This window comes from Schistocerca piceifrons, chromosome 7, assembly GCF_021461385.2.
Source record: "Schistocerca piceifrons isolate TAMUIC-IGC-003096 chromosome 7, iqSchPice1.1, whole genome shotgun sequence".
Taxonomy (NCBI): domain Eukaryota; kingdom Metazoa; phylum Arthropoda; class Insecta; order Orthoptera; family Acrididae; genus Schistocerca; species Schistocerca piceifrons.
The window spans coordinates 446,721,305-446,747,103 of record NC_060144.1 but is presented as its reverse complement, the minus strand read 5'-3'; the positions used below and the strand labels follow the sequence as shown (position 1 = coordinate 446,747,103).

Below are 25,799 nucleotides of genomic sequence, written 5' to 3'. Positions count from 1 at the left end.
AATTTTCACAGAACGGTTAAATTACATGCGCGGCGCGCAGAGACAGGTAAAATGAACTGCAAGAAATTTATCCCTCGATGGACACAAAGATCTGAGGGCTCAATTGGCTCGTCCAAAGACCTAGTTTCGACTACCAAAGTAAGCACGCTAACCATTTGAAATTTCACACGGTAAAATACACTAAAACCCATTTATTACACAGAACATTCAACACAACCTAAATTCACTCAAGGGAACACGATTGATTACCGTTAAACAACACAGAAGGGAAGTTCACGCCATGCGGTGCGAAGCATAAAGGCAAATTTATCAAATCACATGTGAAACCGAAAGAATTCAAACTGCAATAATAAATGAAAATATTCACACGAGAATGTAACCATTCACGCCTGCACACTTAGAAATATCTACTGTAACGTAATGTCAGCATCACTAGATGGGAAGCCTTTGCACACGAGAAGTTCTGGTAGCACAAAGAAAGTAACAGCAGACACTTATTAAAATTGGTAAATTGCACCATGGTTTATCCTGCGTAAACTGTGGAACATATAATGAACCTATCGCAGTAATAAAAGGTGAACTATACTACTTCAGCTATACTGAAGACTTACACATCTCACCCTAAGCTCAGTCTTAAGCTACCGACCACACTCAGCCACTGCCCAGTGCCAAGTGCTTCAGCACCCCCGACAACTACGAATCTCCGCAGGCAGCCAGAACAGACTAAAGGGCTTGCTTCCGGCACCAACCTACCCACTGTCGATAAAGACGACTTAGAAGGCACAAACCTCTTTGCTTTGACTGAACACCCTATGTTGGCCAGACTGACCACAGCAGAAAAATACATTCACATGCCCTTTCACACAGACGATAATGAGATGGAAATCTAGGAGCATAAAATGTATTCAATGTAAATCAAATTGAGTACTTGCATGTGAACAATTACGTAATTTAAGTACTTTTATTGTGATGCAGTACACGGAGACCTTTCAATGTCTACTCCTCTTCAACTGAACTGCTTACCGCAGTGTCCACTTCCCTAGCGAACTTCAAACGCGTCTCATCGTTCTTCATTGCTTCTTATCCCACTTCCACGCTCATTCTTTCATGATTCTTTTGAACTACAATCTTCTCTTCATCATTATAATAGTGGTCTGAGTCTATATTTGCTCTTGAGTACGACTTACAATCAAATAACTGATTTAGGAATCTCTGTCTGACCACGATGAAATCCATCTGGAATCTTTTGGTATCTCCGGGTCTTTTCTAAGTATACCTCCTCCTCTTTTGATTCTTGAACAGAGTATTTGCTACAACAATCTGAAATTTGTTACAAAACTCAACTATTCTTCTCTCTCGTTCCCACTGCCAAGCCCTTTCTTCTATTCTTTCCACGACAATAGCGTTCGAATCCCCCATGGATTTTCATCTTGCTTTTCGTACTGAATTATCCGTTCAGTATCCCCACAAACTTTCTCTCTTTCTTCATTTTTGACTTACGATGCTGGCGTGTGTACGCGAAATATCGTTGTCGGCGTGGTTTGCTACCGGGCCTGATAAGAACAGCCTCTTATCGTTGAACTGTTCACTGTAGCTCACTCTCTGCCCTACTGTACTGTTCATAACGAATCCTACTCCCGTTATATCACACTTCATATATAACCCCGGAAAGGCAGCAGGGACTTTAACTTAAATGATGTGTAGAAGGAGAGTGTATGTATCAATTACAGATTCTGGTAAAAACAAATCTGTATGGCTCAACGTTCTGCTGCAAGTCTTTCAACAGGACGTCACTTCGGTGACTTGCATGTCCCTAGCCAATTGTCCAACCGCAAAAAGGCGATCTACGGTTCAGCGTAGATTCAGTAAGACGTTTCGTTTCCGGTGAAACTCCGCATCATTGAGAGACAAAAGTCCATTGCCCAACAGGGATTCAGTCTTGCGACTTTTCGAGTGTATAGGCTGTGCTTTCCCACTTTTTTCCTTCATTTCGTTCGTCATTGTTCTCGGTATTTGGTTTGGCTGGACGTCAGTGCGTCGCTGAAAACTTCACCTTTTTTCTCCTACTGAGCTATCGTGCCAGCATCTACACTACCAAACTTAACTTGGATTCTGATATGGGAGATGAGGCCTGCAGTTCAGCATAATGTCCAAACCACATTTCGCTTCTGGAAAATAACTGAATCATTGAGAGGTCAATGATAGATTAAAAAACAGTGAAAAAACTTCTATCCGACTTGGTTTACATCCTGTGATCTTACGGTTTTTGACACACGCGCTGGACTCAAATCTCGACTCGAATTCTGCTCAAGCTGCGATACTGCCTCGAGTTGCGTTGGCTGTGCCGCTGGACGGCAATGCCTTTGTTTTCGCAACATCTGCGGAATTCAATTCGTCAGAAGTCAGCAAGTTCCCAAGAAATATTTACGAACCTTTTTCGTGAATCAGTCCCTATATTTTACATTTTATATGTAGATATAGATACATGCAAAAATGACAGTGATTCTATCCAGCAGTCTGATAGAAAATATGAAATTTTAAACCGCAGCTTTTCCTTTGCTTACTGGTTTCATATTATGCGCATCCGCGTGCCAGACTTGAGTCCCTTGTTCCCCGGAGACTCTCGCCCACTGGCGAATTCGTTCACTAGCAGAGAGTATCTTCGTAAAGCACCGCGTGGAATGTCTTTGTCGCTCGTGAAGCTTTGACCTGCAACAGTGAATCAATCCGCGACACGTCAAAATTTGTTTTACAGATCTTCGTCGAACGACCAAAAATCAACTCTCTTATCCATACATCTTCGTCGTGATTTAGGAGCTTGTCTTGTGTGTTTCAGGCTGCTTGCATTCAACCTGCTCTATCACAGGATTTGATGACGTCGCAGCGTGATTCTCACATTCGCATTTCATTTACCTTGCTCGATTTTATACAAGCGTCAAGACAATGTCAAATTGAACTAACTTCTCGTGACGCGTTTCATTCCTATTTCTGATTCATTCCTATTCTGAGGAAGATCTGAAATCTTCTGCGGCCCATTCGTTCCACGAGAGTGCGTGGAAGCCCGTAAACAGGTGTAGTTCATGCATCTCTCTCTCTCTCTCTCTCTCTCTCTCTCTCTCTCTATCTATCTATCTCTCCCCTCTCTCTCATTATTAAGAAATAACGTGTTTGTTGATTCCGAATCTCAAGCATTACGTCTCACCACGGACAATGCAATAATCGACGGCCTTCATTTAAGGGGGGGTAGGACGTCAAAAGGGCCGACTTGGAGGAGGAGAGGCACCACAGGACATTTTAATTTCCACTGTCTATACTTTTACAAATAAATTCATAAAACTTTAACAGAATGACCAGGAAGGATTCAGGATTCATACTCATAGCAACGGAAGCTCAAAAACGTAACAAAACACATTTTTTTTCATGTGAAATTTCATAATTTTTTTCACATTCTACTGGCTGCATTTGTTGCTATAGATACACTTTTCTTCCTAAGTAAGAGAGATTCTTCGTTGACTTCTGCACAGCATATAAACCATAGTTACAGGTGTATGAAACTCTAGAGTTTATTTAATTTATGAAAAAATGAATGAACTGTTACATTTTAAACTTCGTGTTTAGAAAAAATTCAAGTTTTATAGTTAATTATCTCAATTTTTTTCCACAGTATTTTAATAGATTTGGAAAATTCTAGAGTTTCATACACCTGTAACTACTGTTTGTATGCTATGAAAAATTCATCGAAGAATCTCTCTTATTTAGGAAGATAAGTGTACCTATAGCAACAAATGCAGCCAGTAATAAGTGAAAAAATGATGAAATTTCACATGTAAAAAAAGGTATTTTGCTACGTTTTTCAACTTCCACTGCGATGAGTGTGAGTCCTCAATCCTTCCTGGTCATGGTGAGAAAGTTTTATGAATTTAATTGTAAAAGTATTGACAGTAGAAATTAAAATGTCCTGGGGAACTCTCCCGCTCCAAGTCGGCCCGTTTGACGTCCTACCCCCCTTAACAACTGAGAGTAGTGGCGTTTGGGTAGAGTTGTCACTGCTAACAGACAAGCAAGAGTGCGTGAAATAGCCGCAACGACGAACGTATCCGTTAGTACGTTGCGGTAAAATATGACTTTAATGGGCTATGGCAGCAGGCGAAGACACGAGTGCCTTTGCTGACAGCATGACATCGCCTGCAGTACCTCTCCTGGGCTCGTGACCACATCGGTTGGACCCTAGACGAATGGAAAACCGTGACCTGGTCAGATGTGTTCTGATTTCAGTTGGTAAGAGATGGTCGTAACGTTGGTATATGGCACATATCCCATTAAGCCATATACCCACGCTATTGAGAAGGCATTTTGTAGGGCGATGATGGCTCGATAATGGTGTGGGCTGTATTTCCAAGGGATACACTGGATCCTCTGGTCCAATTGAATCGATAATTGACAGGAAATGACTATGTTCCGTTACTTGGAGACATTCAAGGACTTCGTGTTCCCATCACAATGTGCCATGTCACCAAGCTACAGTTGTTCGCGATTGGTTTGAAGACACTTGTGAACAATTCGTGAGCCCATCGAACATTTATGGAATATAATCGGGAGGTCAGTTCGATCAGAAAATCCTGCACCAGCAACACATTCGCATTTATGGAAGGCTATAGACGCACGATGGATCGATATTTCTGCAGAGGACTTCCAACGACTTGTTAAGTACACCGGACGTCGAGTCGCTGCAGTACCACGGTGAAAAGCAGGTCCGATACGATATTAGAAGGTATCACATGACTTTTGTCTCCTCGGTGTATAAGAAACACGAATCCAGTAAAGAGATATTTTCTCGGTTTTTAATTATAGCCCTTTGTCTTTTATTTCTAATCAATTATTTTAATAAAATCTTTTAATTATGATACACAATACTGAAATAAATGTGCTATAATCACCATGAACAACAAAATGTATATTTACTTTGGTTTTAAATCTTTCAAGAAAGTGTATACAATTTGTAACATATTTACTACAAGATAGATTTCATCAATGCAGATAATTCAGATTTTTAATAATGTGTTTTCATTAAACCTACTTAATAACTATAAAACTAGCAGTATCTGCCTTAAAAGATTTGCAGAAACGTAGTTCTACAGCTGGAGCAGAGGCGCTTTGGAAATTCTGTCGTGGGCACTTCGGTACGGCTCTGATTGCACATTGGATTATGCTGGAGGCAGCTTCAAGACTGTTTCAAATTCATAAAGATAGCATGTGTTGGCCGCGAGAACAATGAAAACATTTTAATGCGTAGGGATGATGTCTACAGTCAATTTAATTGTTGAAAAAGCTGGTCCCCGAAGATTCCCTGGAATTCCTCTTCAGTAAATGCTTTACACAAGAAACTTTGGGCACCATAACTATGTTTTTAAGGACTATTCTTCTGCAGTTATTCACTTTAGATACTTGTTTGCTGCCGGAGCTAGTGTTTAACAGCGTCACTGTGCTTATTGGGTGCATATGAGTCGGATAACTCACGTGCGGATTTGAATTCAGTGCGCCTGTCTCGAGCAGGCAGAAGCACACAGCAGGCCACGGAACAGGTAGCGGAAAATGCAACAAGTGTCCGGACGACATTCGAGTATAAATCAGAGTAGACCTATTGGGTCCAGAAAAATGTTACGTGTGCAGATTGTCAAGAGTGGTGGCCGGGAAGCAATTCATCGCCAGAGGCGGCCTGCAGGCAACAGAGTACACTCTCACAGAGAGGTGACCTTTGGTTACGCTTTTTTTCGATATTTATGCTTCAGTATATTATGAATATGTTTGTTTATAAATTATCCTTCTTGGTGAGAACGAAGTCACTGCGTATGGAGCCACATAAGCCACACAACGAGTTCCTATACTGTAGATCAACATTACAATTGACTTCTTTCATTGACATCCAACTATGGCCATCACATATTATTATCGAAGTTATTCCGATTTTAATGTTTCATGAAATATTTTATCACTGGTGACTGAAATTTATGAGGTAAGTTTCCTTTTCGTGCTATCTAAGTTCGTCTTAGTACGCGGTTCTATGTACCGATAAAGCTGTTGCAGTGATTAGAACCTGGGCTTGCATTCGGAAACACGGCATTTCTAATCCCCGACTGGTCGTCAACATTTACATTTTTCGTGGTTTCCTACATAATTATATACAAATGACCGAACAGTTCCTTTCAAGAGGACGCCGCAGGTACTTCTCCGACCTCTCCAAATCCTAGCTTGTGCTCCGTCTATAATGACATCGCCTTCGACTCTAATTTTCCTTCGGCTCTTTAAACCGTTGTACGGAATCGGCTTTGGTTAAATCTAATTGGATCCTTGGTGAGATCTTCGTAAGCCAACTACTAAAACTCCAGAGTGTCATCCGCTGCGATTAAATTACTTTTTTGTCAACAGTCTTCTGAGCCAACCCCTTCAGCTCAGAGCAGCACTTTCACATTACATAGTTCATTACTTGTTAACTGTGTGCAATTCTCTTCTTTCCCCGTTTTCGCACAATCCAGCATACACTTCCATACAATTCTAAGACGTTTTTATACTGAAATTAAGTGCGATGTGCTGCCTATAGAGCCTATATACGGAGAAAGAACAGCCAACGCATCTACGGCGGCCATATTTCATCCAAACCGCGGCGATATGAACGAAGGAATGGTAGCAGAGTGCAAAGTCCACTGAAATAACTCTGTCACTGAGATAAAAATACAAGATGAAACTGCGGCAAATCGGAATGTAACCATTTTAAAACTACTGGATCATCATCTAAACTTTTGGAGAACAATCCTCGAAAGGCCGAACGTTACCGCACGCCCGGTTTGTCATCCTCCACCGATAGGTGTCACCGGATGCAATTATGACCGGGTATGTGGTCAGCACACCGCTCACTGGGCCGTTCTAACCTTATACACAAACCAGACGGCAGTAATAAGAGTAAAGGGGCATGAAAGGAAAGCAATGGTTGCGAAGGGAGTGAGAGATGGTTGTAGCGTGTCCCATATGTTATTCAATCAGTACAATGAACAAACAGTAGAAGAAACGAAACAAAAATTTGGAGTAGGAATTAAAGATCTGGGAGGAGATGTAAAAACTTTGAGCTCTGCTGATGACATTGTTATTCTGCCAGAGATAGCAAAGAGCAGAGCAGTTGAACGGAATGGACAATGTTTTCAAAGGAGTATATAAGATAAAAACCAACAAAAGCAAAAACAAGTAATTATGAAACGCAGCCGAATTAAATCTGTTGACGATAAGGGAATCAGATTAGGAAACAAGACAAAGTAGTAGATGAATTTTGCTATTGGGGCAGGAAAATAACTGATGATGCCGAAAAACAGTGGATATAAAATGTAGAAAGAATATTTCATGATAATTATTTCCAACGAAGACAAATCTGTTGACATACCGGAACTGCTATTTCCCAGTCCAGTAGTTCCTCAGTGGGCCTCATGAGGGCTGAGTGCCCGCAGCTTGACAACAGCGCTCGGCACACCCAAAGGGACACACATTCGAATGATCGCCGATCCCGACAGCGCTTGACATCAGTTATGTGACGGGCTATTAGTATTGGACAATCGCTAGAACAATAATACAAGTCGTAGCGCTGCTTTCGCATACTGTACAGGGTGTTGATATAATCAATGTAAAAACATTTTAGACATCTCTATACTTCTGCTTTGGAGCTTGATCAGGAGATATATAACTGCACTAAGGAGAATGTAGGCTACATATTTTTTGGGAGTCTTAATGATTGTTTTCCACGTGATGTGCAAAAAGATAAAAATGAAAAGCATACTACGCAGGACAAGATAAAATTATAAGCACACATCCGTTTCTGACAATCAACAGATGTTTGATGGGTAACAAAAAGTAAACATACGGCTTTTTGCAGTTTCATTGATGGACTCATGCTGAATGCCTTTCATGGGTAACTTTACGAATAACAAGCACTTGGGGGATCCCATAATGCCACATCTTATTACAATAACGAAATAAAGGAAGGAATGTAACACGAAAACTCTCTCTGCTTACAAATATAGTAATGTCTTCATTTAGACAATAAATCTGCAGATTGGTATTTCATGAGAATGTAAAATAGTGCCATGGCTATTTCTTCGGCAAAAATCTTCGAATGGAGGATTATTTATATTGAACAGTGCTACAGGAAAGTCGGCCGCATATGTGTCAATCATATTTTGGTTGTGGATAAATACTGGGTAGGCCTACACCTGTTATAGTATATCGGTTCTCTGAACTTCATTTGTGTCAAGTTCTTTACTGGTGACTGCACAGACAAATCGTCTGTCACTCAGGGGCAGCATTTGTCCGTGGGTCACTGATGAACTTCTTTCCCTTCTTCAACTGTTGGAAATTCAACTCTCTCGCTGATTTTTGAAGGAGTAAGGCTTCTGCTGTGAACACATCCGGATTGAACGAGAATACTCCTGTTGACTGGAGAAATCTCTCAGCTGTCAGAATTGTGTCTACTCTACAATGTGCAACTGGAAACAAAACACACACATCTTCTGCCTGATGATTATTTCAGCGTTGGTAACACTTAGAAACGAAGAGGGAGGGGGAGGGGTATTAAAGTAAGTGTGTAGTCTTTCTTGCTATCTAACAGCCTACTTTTAACCAATGTGCCACACAGTTAAAAAAACATCGCAAACGGCAATCGGTACTTGGTTCCGCTGTTTGTCGTGCCGTGGTTTGATTCTCACAGAACTGTGACTCTATTGGCAAATAATTTTATTTTACAGTGCACACCTAAATAGTGCTTAGTGATCAAAAGTATCTGGATACTCGACAAACTATAGGTTTTTCATATTAGATGCATTGTATTATTAGGTACATTGTGTTGCCACCCACTGCCAGGTACTCCGTATTAGCGACCTCAGTAGTCATTAGACGTCGTTAGAGAGCAGAATGGGGTACTCCGCGGAGTTCACGGACTTCGAACGTGGCCAGGTGTCATACATCCGTACGCGAGACTTCCACGTTCCTAAAAATCCCTAGGTCCACTCATTCCGATATGATAGTGAAGTGGAAACGTGAAGGACACGTAAAGCACGAAAGAGTACAGGCTGACCTCGTCTGTTGACTAACAGACACCGCCGACAATTGAAGAGGGTCGTTATGTGCGGTTCTAGGCGCTTCAGTCTGGAGCCGCACGACCGCTACGGTCGAACGTTCGAATCCTGCCTCGGGCATAGATGTGTGTGATGTCCTTAGGTTAGTTAGGTTTAAGTAGTTCTAAGTTCTAGGCGACTGATGACCTCAAATGTAAAGTCCCATAGTGCTCAGAGCCATACGAACCATCTTGAGCTACAGAAAACAATGATCCCAAAACGTGTCCCGAGACTCTATGTACGCCATCTTCTATCAGTAAAAGCGAAAGTGAAACGTAACCTGTTGTTCGTAATAAAAATGTGATTTTAATTTTATTTGCCAGCATTTTCGGAGCTGGGGTTAGATGGGGTAGGAAAATGTGTCGTACTCCTATACTTCAGGATACAGGTGCCCTTGCACTGACTCACATACATTGCATAGTTGTCACAAGTCTTGGAAACAATACTCTAGCACTGCGAACATACAAATCGACAGACCCTGCACGAAACGTGGCGTCGCAGCCAATCACCTATCATGTGCATCTTCACTATGATCTCTCTCTCTCTCCCTCTCTCTCTCTGTCTCTCTCTCTCTCTCTCTCTCTCTCTCTCTCTCTCTCTCTCCCTCACCCTCTGTGTGTGTGTCTGTGTGTGTGTGTGTGTGTGTGTGTGTGTGTGTTTGTGTATGTGTGTGAGAGTGAGTGTGCTTGTGTTAGTATACAGCCTCTAGGGCAGCACAGTCTTCACGTCCCGAGAAAGTGTGAGGTGGCGGCATGGAACTTGGGTGCCTACACCTAGCACCTGCTGAGTGGCGGTGGGAGCACGGCTCAGTATGGAGAGAGCCGTGGATAAAAAATGGCCGCACGTATCGAGACGTCATTCTGCAAATACAGGCTATTAGAATGCTGATGTTGACACCAGGGGACCAGTTACAAGAAAGTGGAATCTAGAAGCTGGGCTTCTATAAGACGGCTTTGACTGCGAGGCAACCGGAGTGTTTAATCGATTTGGGAGTGCAGACCTACTTCAGTCAAGCTTTACACGTATTTTGTCTCGTTGTTGACTGCGCTGGTTGTTTGGTTCACCTCCGATTAGGCTGGAGATAGGTGGGGCCCATATTGAAGTTATTGCTTTTACATTTTAAAAGCGAGTGATCTAAGACTGAACTTTTGGTTAAATTGTTTTCAACTGTGAGATATTTGTAAATGGCTTTGTACTATATTTATTAGCCGTGTAGCGTTTGGTGCCTATTATGCAGCCTGCAGGCAAATTGATTACTTTTTAGCTTTGGTAAAAGTAAGAGTAAATGCCTTTACTTAAATCTGATTGCACTTCATTCTGAAATGGTAGTAATGCACGGACGAGGGAGCGAAGTTTTACTTGCTTGCCATTGGTATAACCTTTAAACAAGTTATTTGAATCTTTAAAAAATGAACTTAAAACATTTTAGAGTCAGTATTCAGTCTGAGCTTAAAGGACAGCAAAATCTATACGTAGTATTGCAAAAGTTTTATGACAATTTCAGATTAAACTTTTTTAATTTTTACAGTTAACAAATAAAAGTAAAATTTCAATCATTAAAGGCCAGTCTCCTTTCTGATATAATCACCTCGACCCAATGGCTTTGTACATCAATCGAAAATGCCTTCTGAAACATGTTAATATAATTTATCAATTCAGATATGCAATTAACGCAGTCCGCCCCCTGTAGCAGAGTGGTCAGCGCGACAGAATGTCAATCCTAAGGGTCCGGGTTGGATTCCTGGCTGGCTCGGAGATTTTCTCCGCTCAGGGACTGGGTGTTGTCTTATACTAACCATCCTCATTTCATTCCCATCGACGCGCAAGTCGCCGAAGGGGCGTCAAATGGAAAGACTTGCACCCGACGAACGATCTACCCGACGGGAGGCTCTAGTCACTCGACATTTATATTTACCACAACATAAGAGGGCATATTTACAAACATACAACTTAAATCATGAAACAAACGGTTATTAGCAATGAAAAATGAAATTAATGGTGAAAACAGCCCGCAGGTTGCACACACAATCGATATACAAGCGCGATGCATACTGATTGACATGAATACGCAATACATTGCACACGACTGAAAATTTAAATTACTTTTTATAAGGTACATATTAAAATGATTGATGTTGTATGAAACTAAGCCCCACTTCAAATATCAGTGACACACTTGGCCCACAGCCGTTAAACTCACGAGCCTTTAAAGGAGTACGCTTTAAAACTCCCCCCAAAGCCCTACCAGGAGCAGTACAAAAAGATGGGCCTTTAGCGAGTCATTCACAACTAGATGAAGTTTAACAAATTTCGGGTTCACCCAATACAATATGATTCCATTATGTTGTAAAAATCATATAATTAAAAACTAAAACTCCGTCCGAACAGACCATGAAGGCCCAACGGGACTGACCGGCCGCCGTGTCATCCTCAGCCGACAGGCATCAATGGATGCGAATATGGAGGGGCATGTGGTCAACACACCGCTCTTCCGCCCGTATCTCAGTTTACGAGACCGGAGGCGCTACTTCTCAATCAAGTAGCTCTTCAGAGTGCCTGACAAGGGCTGAGTGCATCCCGCTTGCCAACAGCGCTCGGCAGACCTTATGGTCACCCATCGAAGTGCTAGCCCAGCCCGACAGCGCTTAACGTCGGTGATCTGACGGGAACCGGTGTTACCACTGCCGCAAGGCCGCTGGCAAAACTCGTATAACGCCTTCGGTAAAAATACATGTACTTCACCAGTGGCTGCATGGCATGCCGAGCACCAATGATCATGCGTCCGTAACGCGAGGCTGAGATTTCCATCAGCTGACCACGTAGCACCCACATGGAACAATTACAGCTGCATATAACACTTTATCACTACAGCCATCGGCTCCACTCATGCGAATTCCAACTAAAGGAAATACCCCATCTCACAAGTGGCACAAACACTTGTTGCAGTCCATCTGAAATACGACCTATCGCTTAGCATTTACACTCTTCATTCAGTGGCACGTTTATTTTTACTAAATTATAGAGACAATTTGACTCCAGATAGTTCTCATCGGGTTGGATTCCACTGGAACCGTTGTGCACATCGGCTCTGATGTAATTAAAACAGGAAGGAAGTCAGAAATCAGTCGCTGGCTGTAAGCAATCGCAATTATTATTTTTATTTTTTGTTCATTTTACTATTGGTTGTATAAAAATCAAAGCTACATATAGTTTATTTTAAAATTTTTGAACGATATACTGTAAAATAAAGTAAAAAGGTAATAATTGTGATTTGGCTACATGAAGATTTAATCGTGGTTACAAGATTATTTAAAAAAATTTTAAGAGTAATCATAAGTTACATGTTTCGCATCAGGAAAAGTGGTGCGAGGGACATTCAATTAGTAATGCAACACACACGTATATTTCGGAAAGCAGTTTGGTTTTATTCAGGATTCCACTACACCACACTATTCCCCACATTTTGGCTGTTGTTTTAGTGGTCTTCAGTCCGAAGACTGGTCAGATGCAGTTCTCCATGCTGCTCTATACTGTGCAAGCCTCCTCATCACCGAATAACCACTGCAAACTAATCTTTATAAATCTGCTTACTCACTTACTAGATTCATCTCTTGGTCCCCCTCTACGATTTTTAACCCCCCACCCCCCACCCCTGTCCCCCTGCGCGACCGCTACGGTCGCAGGTTCGAATCCTGCCTCGGGCATGGATGTGTGTGATGCCCTTAGGTTAGGTAGGTTCAAGTAGTTCTAAGTTATAGGGTACTGATGACCTCAGATGTTAAGTCCCATTGGGCTCAGAGCAATTAGAACCATTTGAACCCCCTCCCCCACACTTCCCTCCAATACTAAATTGGTGAACTCTCGATGTCTCAGAACGTCTCTTGACAACCGATCCCTTTTTTTGATCAAGTTGTGCTACAAATTTCTTGTATCCCCAGTTCTATTCAGCACTTCGTCATTAGTTACGGAGTCGACCCATCTTACATTCAGCATTCTTTTGTGGCACCAAATTTCGGAAGCTTCTAGTCTCTTTTTGTGTAAACTGTTTATCGTCTATGTTTACTTCGCTACATGTCTACACTCCAGACAAATTACTTCAGAAAACACTTCCTGACACTTAAATACACTCCTGGAAATTGAAATAAGAACACCGCGAATTCATTGTCCCAGGAAGGGGAAACTTTATTGACACATTCCTGGGGTCAGATACATCACATGATCACAATGACAGAACCACAGGCACATAGACACAGGCAACAGAGCATGCACAATGTCGGCACTAGTACAGTGTATATCCACCTTTCGCAGCAATGCAGGCTGCTATTCTCCCATGTAGACGATCGTAGAGATGCTGGATGTAGTCCTGTGGAACGGCTTGCCATGCCATTTCCACCTGGCGCCTCAGTTGGACCAGCGTTCGTGCTGGACGTGCAGACCGCGTGAGACGACGCTTCATCCAGTCCCAAACATGCTCAATGGGGGACAGATCCGGAGATCTTGCTGGCCAGGGTAGTTGACTTACACCTTCTAGAGCACGTTGGGTGGCACGGGATACATGCCGACGTGCATTGTCCTGTTGGAACAGCAAGTTCCCTTGCCGGTCTAGGAATGGTAGAACGATGGGTTCGATGATGGTTTGGATGTACCGTGCACTATTCAGTGTCCCCTCGACGATCACCAGTGGTGTACGGCCAGTGTAGGAGATCGCTCCCCACACCATGATGCCGGGTGTTGGCCCTGTGTGCCTCGGTCGTATGCAGTCCTGATTGTGGCGCTCACCTGCACGGCGCCAAACACGCATACGACCATCATTGGCACCAAGGCAGAAGCGACCCTCATCGTTGAAGACGACACGTCTCCATTTGTCCCTCCATTCACGCCTGTCGCGACACCACTGGAGGCAGGCTGCACGATGTTGGGGCGTGAGCGGAAGACAGCCTAACGGTGTGCGGGACCGTAGCCCAGCTTCATGGAGACGGTTGCGAATGGTCCTCGCCGATACCCCAGGAGCAACAGTGTCCCTAATTTGCTGGGAAGTGGCGGTGCGGTCCCCTACGGCACTGCGTAGGATCCTACGGTCTTGGCGTGCATCCGTGCGTCGCTGCGGTCCGGTCCCAGGTCGACGGGCACGTGCACCTTCCGCCGACCACTGGCGACAACATCGATGTACTGTGGAGACCTCACGCCCCACGTGTTGAGCAATTCGGCGGTACGTCCACCCGCATGCCCACTATACGCCCTCGCTCAAAGTCCATCAACTGCACATACGGTTCACGTCCACGCTGTCGCGGCATGCTACCAGTGTTAAAGACTGCGATGGAGCTCCGTATGCCACGGCAAACTGGCTGACACTGACGGCGGCGGTGCCCAAATGCTGCGCAGCTAGCGCCATTCGACGGCCAACACCGCGGTTCCTGGTGTGTCCGCTGTGCCGTGCGTGTGATCATTGCTTGTACAGCCCTCTCGCAGTGTCCGGAGCAAGTATGGTGGGTCTGACACACCGGTGTCAATGTGTTCTTTTTTCCATTTCCAGGAGTGTATATATTCGATGTCAACAGATTTGTCTTCTTTAGAAATAATTATCTTGAAATTTTCTTTCTACATTTTATATCCACTGTTTTTCGGCATGATCAGTTATTTTCCTGCCCAAATAGCAAAATTCATCTACTACTTTGTCTTGTTTCCTAACCTGATTCCCTTAGCGTCAACAGATTTAATTCGGCTGCGTTTCATAATTACTTGTTTTTGCTTTTGTTGGTTTTTATCTTATATACTCCTTTGAAAACCCTGTCCATTCCGTTCAACTGCTCTTCCAAGTCCTTTGCTATCTCTGACAGAATAACAATGTCATCGGCAGAGCTCAAAGTTTTACATCTCCTCCCTGATCTTTAATTCCTACTCCAAATTTTTGTTTCGTTTCTTCTACTGTTTGTTCATTGTACTGATTGAATAACATATGGGACACGCTACAACCATCTCTCACTCCCTTCTCAACCACTGCTTTCCTTTCATGCCCCTTTACTCTTATTACTGCCGTCTGTTTCTGTATAAATTGTAAATAGCCTTCTGCTATCTGCATTTTATCCGTACTACCTTCAGAATTTCAAAGATCGTACTACTGTCAATGTTGTCTAAAGCTTCCTATAAGTATACAAACGCTATTAAAGCTTAACCCATCTTCTAAGATAAGTCGTAGCGTCAGTATTGCTCGCGTTTTCCTGCATTTCTCCGAGGTCCAAAATATTACATCTGTAGTTTCCGCTTGCTTTCAGCCGATCGCAGTACCAACACAGCCAAGCTGTTGATGTAACAAGGCCAGATCAGTCAATCACCCAGACTGTTGCTGCTGTAGATACCTAAGAAGCTGCTGCCGCTCTTCAGGAACGACACGCTTGTCTGGCCTCTCAACAGATACCCCTCTGTTGTGGTTCTACCTACTAACTGCGAGGGCCTGTACGTCCGCATGGTACCAGCCTACTGGTCAACGTCGAAAGCAGTCTCTTGCTTCATCTATATCTTCCCCATCTTCCACGTACTGCTTCCCGTGGAGTGGATCCTTCATTGGGACAAACAGTTGGAAGTCGGAAGATGCGAGATCTGGGCTTTAGGGTGGATGAGGAACAACAGTGCAATGAGGTTTCGTGAGCTCTTTTCGAGTGTGATGACTTATGTCATGGAGAAGGAGAAATTCATATTATTGTGGCGATGAACGCGCTGAAGATTCATCGGTTTCCCGAGGAGGGTGTATGCAGCCGACCGGCACGAGGAAGATCGGACTAATTTGGGCGATCTTGTTGCGATGATGACAGATGTTGCGCCCAACGTCTCACAGTGTTTTTGTTTACTGCCGTGTCCTCTTACACATTCTACAACCATCTATAAAAGTCTGCAATGCTCTGGTTTTTCCGTCAAAGGAAATTCAATGCAGCTGTCTGGTTGGAGCGCACCGCCATTTTGAATGCTACGTATAGCGCCGCCACCTATGGAAACTTGATGAAACTATAGGGGCTGAAGCGGGAATATTCTACATGTCCCACAGCAGCTTCCGGATTTTTCAACCGAAATTGTCTGAGAAAGAAAATACGAGTATGTCGTATTGCTTATTGAACGCCCCTCGTATCTGTCTTACTTTACCTTGTAATCTGTTTTTATTTTTTTACTATAATTGTTATTTACTTTACTTTAATACTAAATTTGTTTGAATTGCTGGTCTTACATGTTTGTCACTGGTACAGAGGACTTTTTCATCCTTTATAGAGTATACTATGGCTGATTGTATAGGTCTGGAAGCAGCAGCCTCATTTTGAGTGAAGGTCGTGTTGTAACAAGTGGATTTCCAAGGCTGCTGAGTCCACATGACATTTCATACGGTACGTTACTTAACATGCAGTGGTGATAATTGTACTGAGTTGAAAATTAGATCTACAATAAGGTACAGATTCAATGAAGAGAAATTGCTGAGTTCCTTCTTGTTACAAATAATTCTGGCGATTACAAACACAAGCTGGTTTTTGTTAAAGTGAGAATTCGAAAGTATAGATTTGTTTCTCATTATTCCCGTGCTATTAGCACGGGCTACAATAAACGTAAATCTCTTTTCTTAATTATAAGGATCAATGTACGCACTTCGACTCTTCCCAGACCATGCCCCTTACCACAGTGAGACCACTGTCTGCCATTACAGCGTCTTCTTCAAAACGACATTTTTGCAAGACCAAATGTGGCCCACGGTAACTAAATTTCTTATTCTGGAAATAAGGTCTGGACTTAAGTCACCTCATGTGTTCAATATTTGTGGTGCAGATACAAATAGCAAAATTGAAAATAGTGTTTAACAAATTAGAAACACCATTATTTGTGTCACGTGAATTTATTTATTTATTTTCTGCCGTTTACAAATGACCTGCCACCTTGTTACTAAGACAGGTCGTACTTTCAAAATACGAAATTGTACATGTACGGAATGTGATGCTTATTTGTTATTTATTATTTTTAATAAGGATTAATAATACTGCAGCTTTATATACTTATAATCTTAAAAGTAATTAAGAAACGAAAGTCTCTAAATTAGAGATTTCTGAATGTAAAATAGGAATTTATGAAGACAGAGAAGAGGTTATGCCATATTACAAATTTAAAACATATTACAAAATAGGAAAATGTTTCTAAGATAAATAAGATTCTTGCATTTAAGATGGATAAATAAAAGATAATAAACGTTTATCAAATTAAAAAAAATTGGAAAATTGAATTATGAACCACGATCATATTTTTAAGAAGAATAAAAACAGAAGAGAGTAGTGAGAGTAGTGGAACAATATCCCTTCACCAAGTGTGCATGACGTTGAGGGTCCTGAAATTTTCCATCAAGCCACTGACCACCAATCACCACTCTTCATCTAAATCTAACATCTACTCTAGATTTCCTAATAATAATAATAATAATTATTATTATTATTGTTAATATTATTAATATTATTAGTATTATTACCGTATTATTATTTTTATTATTATTTCTTTCGCTATGTGCTTTCTTCCTTTCTTTTTACCACTTGGTCAGGGATCTTTTAGGGACTTCACTCTCTGGCTCTACTACCCATCTGTTTATCTTCTGACAGTAAAGTTTCCTGTCTAGTATGTCCGATGTTTCTATCTCTGACTTTTCCAAGTCACATTTGACTTCTTCAGTGCATGGGATGTTTTTAAGTTTTACATTGTATGGCACAATCTTGTTAGTTAACTTTGAATATGGGATTCTATGAATGTGTCCATAGAATTTCAGCCTTCTTTTCCTCATATCTGCGGCAAGGTTGGACAGTTCTTCTGTTGCTTTAACGATTAGAGTCTACACCCCTCTTCTGTTTCACCAGCATTTTCCTTATGATCTTTCTTTCCTCCTTCAATATGTTCCCCAAATCTCCTTTTCTATTAAGTACCAGGGTTTCGCTCTCGTACAGCACTTCAGGTTTAATCACTGTATTATAATGTTTGATCTTTGTATGAATGGACAATCATTTCTTGTTGTAGATTTCACGCGTATTCCAATATGCTCGTTTGAGCTTTTGTAGCCAAACTTTCTGTGCTCCCTTTTCCAACCCTGCTGGTTCTATGATCTCACCGAGATATTTGAAGTGTGTAACTCGCTTGATCTGTCCGAATTTTGTGTTCAGTTCCTGAATATCGGAATTAGTGCAAATCAACTTGGTCTTCTAGAATGAAATTTGCAGTCTAGTCTCCTCAGCGCATTCCTCGAGGACTTCAGTCTGTTTGACTGCTGTATTTTTGCAGGCTGCAAGTACCGCTAGGTAGTCTGCAAAAGCTAAATAACTGACCTTGATGTCATCATTCTTTCGTCCGAGTTGAATGGGTTTCCAGTGGTCCTGGGTTTTCAATTCTTTCTCCCATTCCCAGATGACTTCCAGAACAATATTGAAGAGCAGTGGTGACAATATTTTTAAGGCTGGTTTATTGCTTATTTAGGGTATTTCTTCATTTTATTTACGGTCTTGTGTTGTCACCTGATTCCGTGTCTGAATCAGTGCTGTTTTCCACTCTGTGTTCAATCGGATTTGAGGGATGGCCACGCATCATATGGCAATAAACAATACGGACCTTCTACAGTCACACCTCTCGACAAATCAGTGTTGACGTAACCGAAGCCCTTAAAAAAGTTCCTTTGGGTGTAATAGTGTCGGCGAAATATGCACCACTGCAATCCGTCGTTCGTGAGAGATGGGGGCGAATTCTTCAGAGTTCCTGTGAAGCTGCGCTGGTGGTGGTTCCACATTTTCATTATCCTGGCGATATATAAAGCTGCAGGTCTATCCTGTACACTGTACATCCCAAGACTGCCCTTTGTGATAGGGAGATAGAAGTGTCGAATCGCACTTTCATGATCACTTCCACACTGGAAAAATAACCAAAACCTGCCTGTAAACTGTGTGCTATCGTCTTCGACATTTGGGGGACCATGGCAGTAGGGGGACAACCTTCGCGCCACCCCACTCTCCATTGTTGCCAAATTTATTCAAGATGGCGGCAATGATGTCATCCAAGATGGCGGCATGTAGACTTGGCAACATCGCATGACGTCATCCAAGATGGTGGCTTTTGGCGGGAGAATAGTCCAATTGTGCTACCTCCACTAACCTAACGTCGAGAAAAAATGGCGGGAAGTTTCAATTTTCGCGGGAAAATAGTCCAGTTGTGCTACGTCCACTAACCTAAGCCTCCAGAAGAAAAAAAAATGGCATGAAGTTTGAATTCCAACAGGATAATGCATGCTAACACTGTACTTGTCTTTATTATTATTATTGATTACCATTCATTAACATTCATTATTATTCATTATCATTTATTAACATTCATTATCATTCATTGTCATTCATTATCATTCATTATCATTTATTATTATTTATTATCATTTATTATTATTTATTATTATTGACTTGCCTCCACTAGAAAATTCCCTCCAAATTCAAATTCCTACATGATTATGGCTGCAAAACCTTACTTTTGTTTATTATTATTCATTACCATTCATTATCATTTATTAACATTCATTATCATTCATTGTCATTTATTATCATTCATTATCATTTATTATCATTTATTATTATTTATTATTATGACCTGCCTCCACTACAAAATTCCCTCCAATTTCAAATTCCTACACAATAATGACTGCAAAACCTAACTTTTGTCATTTATTAACATTCATTATCATTCATGGTCATTCATTATGATTTATTATCATTCATTACCATTTGTTATTATAGGCCTACCTCCACTAGAAAATTGCACCAAATTCAAATTCCGACACAATATTGTCTCGAAAACCGTACTTCTATGTATTATTATCATTTATTATTTATTCAAGATGTCCGATTTTCTCGGTGAGAAACGCATTCTCCTTACATCCATAACAAAGATCTTTCACAAGTTCAAACCCCCAGCACCATAATTGATCACATGTACGAGCTTTCTCCATCAATTACCTTTATTTTTGACTGGTAGCCTATCATAATCGCGTCAAATAATAAACTGCACTTATAGTAACGTAATTCACGTCCTTTGACTTTATTTCAAGCAGTACGGTCATCACTTGTTCTCCAACACAGTTAGCACACACATCTATGATATCGCAGTGCAGTCACCACGACGTCCGCACTCCAACTGAATTAGTTCAGATCCTCGCCACCCCCTGGCCAGCATGTGGAGACACTAGCTACGCCTGTCACGTGAGGCAGGGGGCGAGCCCAGCGATCGCTCCCACGTCGTAAGTATGTTTTCGCTGGAACTTGATGCCTTTGACGTCGCAGCGGCCCCTTGTCCGCTCACCACGTGTATTTGTCGCCTCCACACGTTTCCCGCCAAAATTGTCTGCCTTGGAGCTGAATCACACAACGGTAGTCCTTTTCCCTGCAACACTTCCGGCGCCACGATCAAACCTGCCGATGCCGACTTCACACAACCGTTCGCCACGTGACCCTGTGCGAGAGAGAACTCAGTGCTACACTTTTGGCGGCAAAGTTTGCTCGACAGTGGAATCCGCCATGACTATATAACAGCACCTTTGGACCGCACTAGAACGCCTGCTAATTGACTCGCTCTCACGCGCGCGTAACAACTGTACAAACACCGCGCCACCACCCCGCTCACGTCACGCACCCTCCATACACGCGACAGACATAGCCTTCTGTAAATACCTGGAAAAAGACTCTCTATTTCAGACATTACGGGCATGCAGGTGTGTCCTAACTTTCTCCATGCTCACACAGCGAAACTCCAGAGCGCAGCTAACGTACATGCGGCCGGCTGAGCCCGCTCCCTGGCCCGCTGACGTCAAGCACACCCTCACGGCCAGCGCGACAGGTAGACGGCGGCGAGCAGTGCCTGACGGTCCTGCCACAAACGGTTGGTCGCACCCTCGAGCACTTAACACCGGACACGATGTTTCCTGTCGACCGCGTGCCGTACAAAGGATACGTTTGGTGCCAGAGTTTGACCGACAGTGGAATCCACCATGACCATATAACAGCGCGTTTGCTCGTCGTGAGAACGCTCACTAATTCACTCTCACCACCCCGCTATATTAAATAATTCCATTTACTATTTCATATACATATTGAGACGTGTTCAACTCCCTAATATCAACTACTTCTCGAGGATCAGAACGCCACCTCCTCCTTCTAGGAACCAGCGCCGAGTTTGAAATCGGCCAGTAAACAAAGCTCACTTGCACTTCTGCCACCAACCTAAGAAAATTGTTTCAAACTAAGCCACCAGTACTCAGCCTCTTCCTACACGTTTCTGGTAGACGGACTCACCCTGCACTAGGTCCACGGACCGAGGAACGAATTTACTTTATTTAGGAATGGAGTATATATATCACACCGACATGTCCTACATCATACAGACCTGCAAAATACTCCTACATAACTCATTTATAATGTTCTACACACACGCTTGCTAGTTGTAAACAGTTAAAAATACCTCATAGCACAGCGTACAGACTTGCGAACCGCTCGTAAATAATGCAAAACATTTACCTTCAAATAGCCAAACAACTGCTAATTTTCGCAAATAATTTCAGCGCATAGGCTGATGGAAGGAAGAACGAGTGTACTTTATTTATTTGCTACATATCTTTTTGAAACTTTTACTTCTCATAGGTTTCGATATGTAAGGCTGACATAAGGCAGTTTCTGAACTCCAGTAGTGCACTACACTTGGAAACACAACCACACCCATCAAGATATTCATTCCATTACAGACCTGTAACTCCTCTACAGATAAATTTGTGCAGTTATTTGTCTACTCACTCACATTCTGACCAGATTGCCGTTATTGCGCAAAAACAACTCAGACTGCGCTGTGCTGCTCGTGGAAGTAAGGAAGGGCTGCACTATTTATTTGGAGCCCTTTTATTTAGTCATGGAGAATATTTGTCACAAAACACCCGCACTGATCCCACTGTGGTCATCTGACACAGGCCACAAACACGTAAACAACTCCTAATTTCACCGCACAATACCAAACAGGTCTTAAATAATACAGTACACAGTATTGTGGAGGTAGGCCTATGATAATGAATGATAATAAATGTTAATGAATGACAACGAATGATAATGAATATTAATGTATGATAATAAATAATAATAAACAAAAGTTAGGTTTTGCTGTCATTATTGTGTAGGAATTTGAATTTGGAGGGAATTTTGTAGTGGACGCAGGTCAATAATAATAAATAATAATAATACATGATAATAAATGATAATGAATGATAATAAATGATAATGAATGATAATGAATGTTAATAAATGATAATGAATGATAATGAATAATAATAAACAAAAGTAGGGTTTTGCAACCATAATCGTGTAGGAATTTGAATTTGGAGGGAATTTTCTAGTGGAGGCAGGTCAATAATAATAAATAATAGTAAATGATGATAAATAATAATAAATGATAATGAATGATAATGAATGACAATGAATGATAATGAATGTTAATAAATGATAATGAATGTTAATGAATGATGATCAATAATATTAATAAAGGCAAGTATGGTCTTTGCATGCATTATCCTGTTGGAGTTCGAACTTCCCACCATTTTTTTTTCTTCTGGAGGCTTAAGTTAGTGGACGTAGCACAACTGGACTATTATTCTGCCAAAATTCAAACTTCCCGCCATTTTTTCTTGAGGTTAGGTTAGTGGAGGTAGCACAATTGGACTATTCTCCAGCCAAAAGCCACCATCTCGGATGACGTCATGCGATGTTGCCAAGTCTACATGCCACCATCTTGGATGACTTCATCGCCGCCATCTTGAATAAATTTGGCAACAATGGAGAGTGGGGTGGCGCCAATTTTGTCCGCCTACTCATGGCCGCATGGGCTATCCTGGACGCCAGTTAGATGTTGCTATATCTTACTGCTGGACCATATTCAGAGATAGCAGTAAGTTGCGATGGATATCCAGAAGTATGTCTTGCAGGATATGAGTATAGGTAAGGTGCGCCGTCCGTCGACTGTCACGCTTAATGATAACTCAGAAACATTTGATCATATCCAAGAGTGGGTATGTGGCCAAGCTCTCTTCTTACATATGCACTAAGAACAACAGGTCGTCCGGATATACACGGCAGACAAAGGGATGGTCTCGCAACGTAAGTCCCTGCAGCCGACATCGTAGTCCGTGAAATAGTGCTTCGATAACAACGGCATACATAACGCCTGACAGTACTTCTGTGATGGGGTCAAATACTGATCCATCCCCTGTCTCGGAGAGCGGGCAACAGTGATCTTGCCCGCTATGCATCCTTTGATTGTAACCTCAAGTCACGCTAGACACAAGGTGCATGACTGCATGTGTGAAGGAATGGGGGAAGTCCGGCTGCTGCAGCACCTTCTCAAGATAATCGTAGCACACCCTGTCGAAACTGTGGTCGTAGTCCACTGACAATAAACCTCTGAGTATGTGGTACGCCTCCGCCAGTGTGATGACATCGCGGTAATCACTGAGTGCCGTCCTCACGTTGCTGTTATCGCCGAGACACCTATGGTCTGTAGAGAGCCAGAATTCTCGTAAATATCTTGAGGTCACTGCTGGGCAGCGTAACAGGCCAGTAAATCAGATAGCATCTTTACTGCAAGGTTCATCAGTTCTTGGTACATTGAAGGCCATCGTGGTATCCTAACATCACGAAACGTACGATAAAACTCTATCGGGAGACCACTTGGGCCTTGCGATTTGCTGACGCATTTATGCTGAGTGCACTGGCGACGTCCTCCGCCGCTGTGGGATCCGTGTCACCACTGCGTTTCCATGGAAGGTCCTAGGCGGCAACTGGACGACGTCATTCATCGCCATCATTCGTAGCATACTGGTCTCCTGCGGCTTAGAACTGCCGGTAATGGCGCAGGAAGGTATTGGCGATATCATTTTGGCCCGTCAGGCGCTGGTCATCTGGAATATGGAGATCTGCGATGTTCGCAGATAATGTGATGCATAGGCGGCAGTTCACTCCCGATCGCGTCTTGACTGTGTGCGAGCACAAGCTCCCGATGCAGCATAATATAATATTCACGGTGTGTTGTTATCAATACAGAGCCTCTCGACAGCAATGCAGGTTTTGCGCAATCGAGCCACAACTGGATCGTGGAAGTAAGTCCCTGGGAGACGCAGACCCAGTGAAGGCTTCTCACTGAATGCCTGGTGATGTATATGTATCCCTGTCTATCGCCGTGGGTACTGTGCTAGATGTCGACGAGGCGAAGGTCTCACACCAAACGTTGTGGTTCCCTGCATGTGATAAAGTGTGGTATTTCATCCTATGGTGACAGGACACAATTGAAGGCGCACGATGGTATGGTCGTAGAATCCCACTAATAAGGGTGAGACCACAGAAACCTCGGTTTCTCCTCTTGTCCGTATCAGAGGGGGCACACAATACTGATGCCCTGAAATGTGATAGCAAGTCCTCCTGCTGACAGAAGGTAGATCACACCATCAATCACGACGCCTTCCTTCACAAGAATGGCGATACCACTCACTGCCTATATCCGTCCACGGCGCCTAGTAAACGTCATATCCATAAATACATGGGGGCGGGTCGAATGGTACCTCCTGTAAGAGTGAAACGTCGAGAGCTGCAGCACACAATTCTCGAAACATCTACAGCTTCACTTCAGAGCTGGTGATATTGAGCTGTTAAGTGCGAATCTGCTAGGCCTGGAGCGAGGACGTGGTAGTCTTGGCGCCTGTTGGAAGAGGTGGAGAGGTGGAGCAGCGGAGATGGGTGACCTGGGTCTCATCCTACGGCCATTGGCATTTAACTGTTGCGATGTCCGCCAGCTCAGCTGGGTGGTAACGTGCTCGCCTCCCATGGAAGCGGGCACCGGTTCTACTCTCGGCCGGGTTGGAGATTTTCTCCGCTCGTGGACTGGGTGTTGTGCTGTCCTCATCATCATTTCATCCTCATTACCAGTACGCAAGTCGCCCAGTGTGGTGTCGACTGAAATTACACTTCCACTTGGCGTCTGAACTTCCTCGGATGGAGCCTCTCGACCGGCGATAGCATGCGCTCATTCCAACTGTCGCGATATGAAGCATCAGCGACCACTTTAGCTACAACGTCCTCACATCGCCGGTCCAGGTGATCAGGCTTGTCCTGCGATCATTCTTCAGAATTGACAGAGCTACTGATGGTTGAAGTACTTCTGTGATGGGGTCAAATACTGATTCATCCCCTATCCATCATCCAGAAACAAGGTACTTCGCTGCTGATCGAATCCCGTCAGGGGAACCAACTGTCATATCGTCCTGCTGGGGCTGGTTGTCTCCTCCTGACATCATCGTGCAGGTATCGTGTGGTGCCAGTCGACGTTTCTTCTGCCGGTTCGGAGTTGCTTATTTTCGGACATGGGTGCCGGTACTCGACAACGAGCGGCAGTCGTTGCCGACAGGGACAAAAGCGTTGGTTTGCACCACCAAATCTGAGGTGACCAACATCCCTTGCAGGTCCGTTCACCCTTTGATTTGCAAAACTGGTCAAGGTTTGCTCTGGCAGTGTAGGATGTCCATCCGTAGTGGCCTGTCGTCACATCAGAGGCTGCACAGTATCGACTGAAGGGCCACCACGT

The 25,799-nt window shown here is 43.0% G+C and overlaps 1 pseudogene; it reads right to left on the bottom strand.

The window, feature by feature from the left end:
* Window positions 1-11,734: 11,734 nt before the first annotated feature.
* LOC124709444 lies at window positions 11,735-11,852 on the bottom strand (annotated as a pseudogene).
* Between the last annotated feature and the right edge of the window lie 13,947 nt (window positions 11,853-25,799).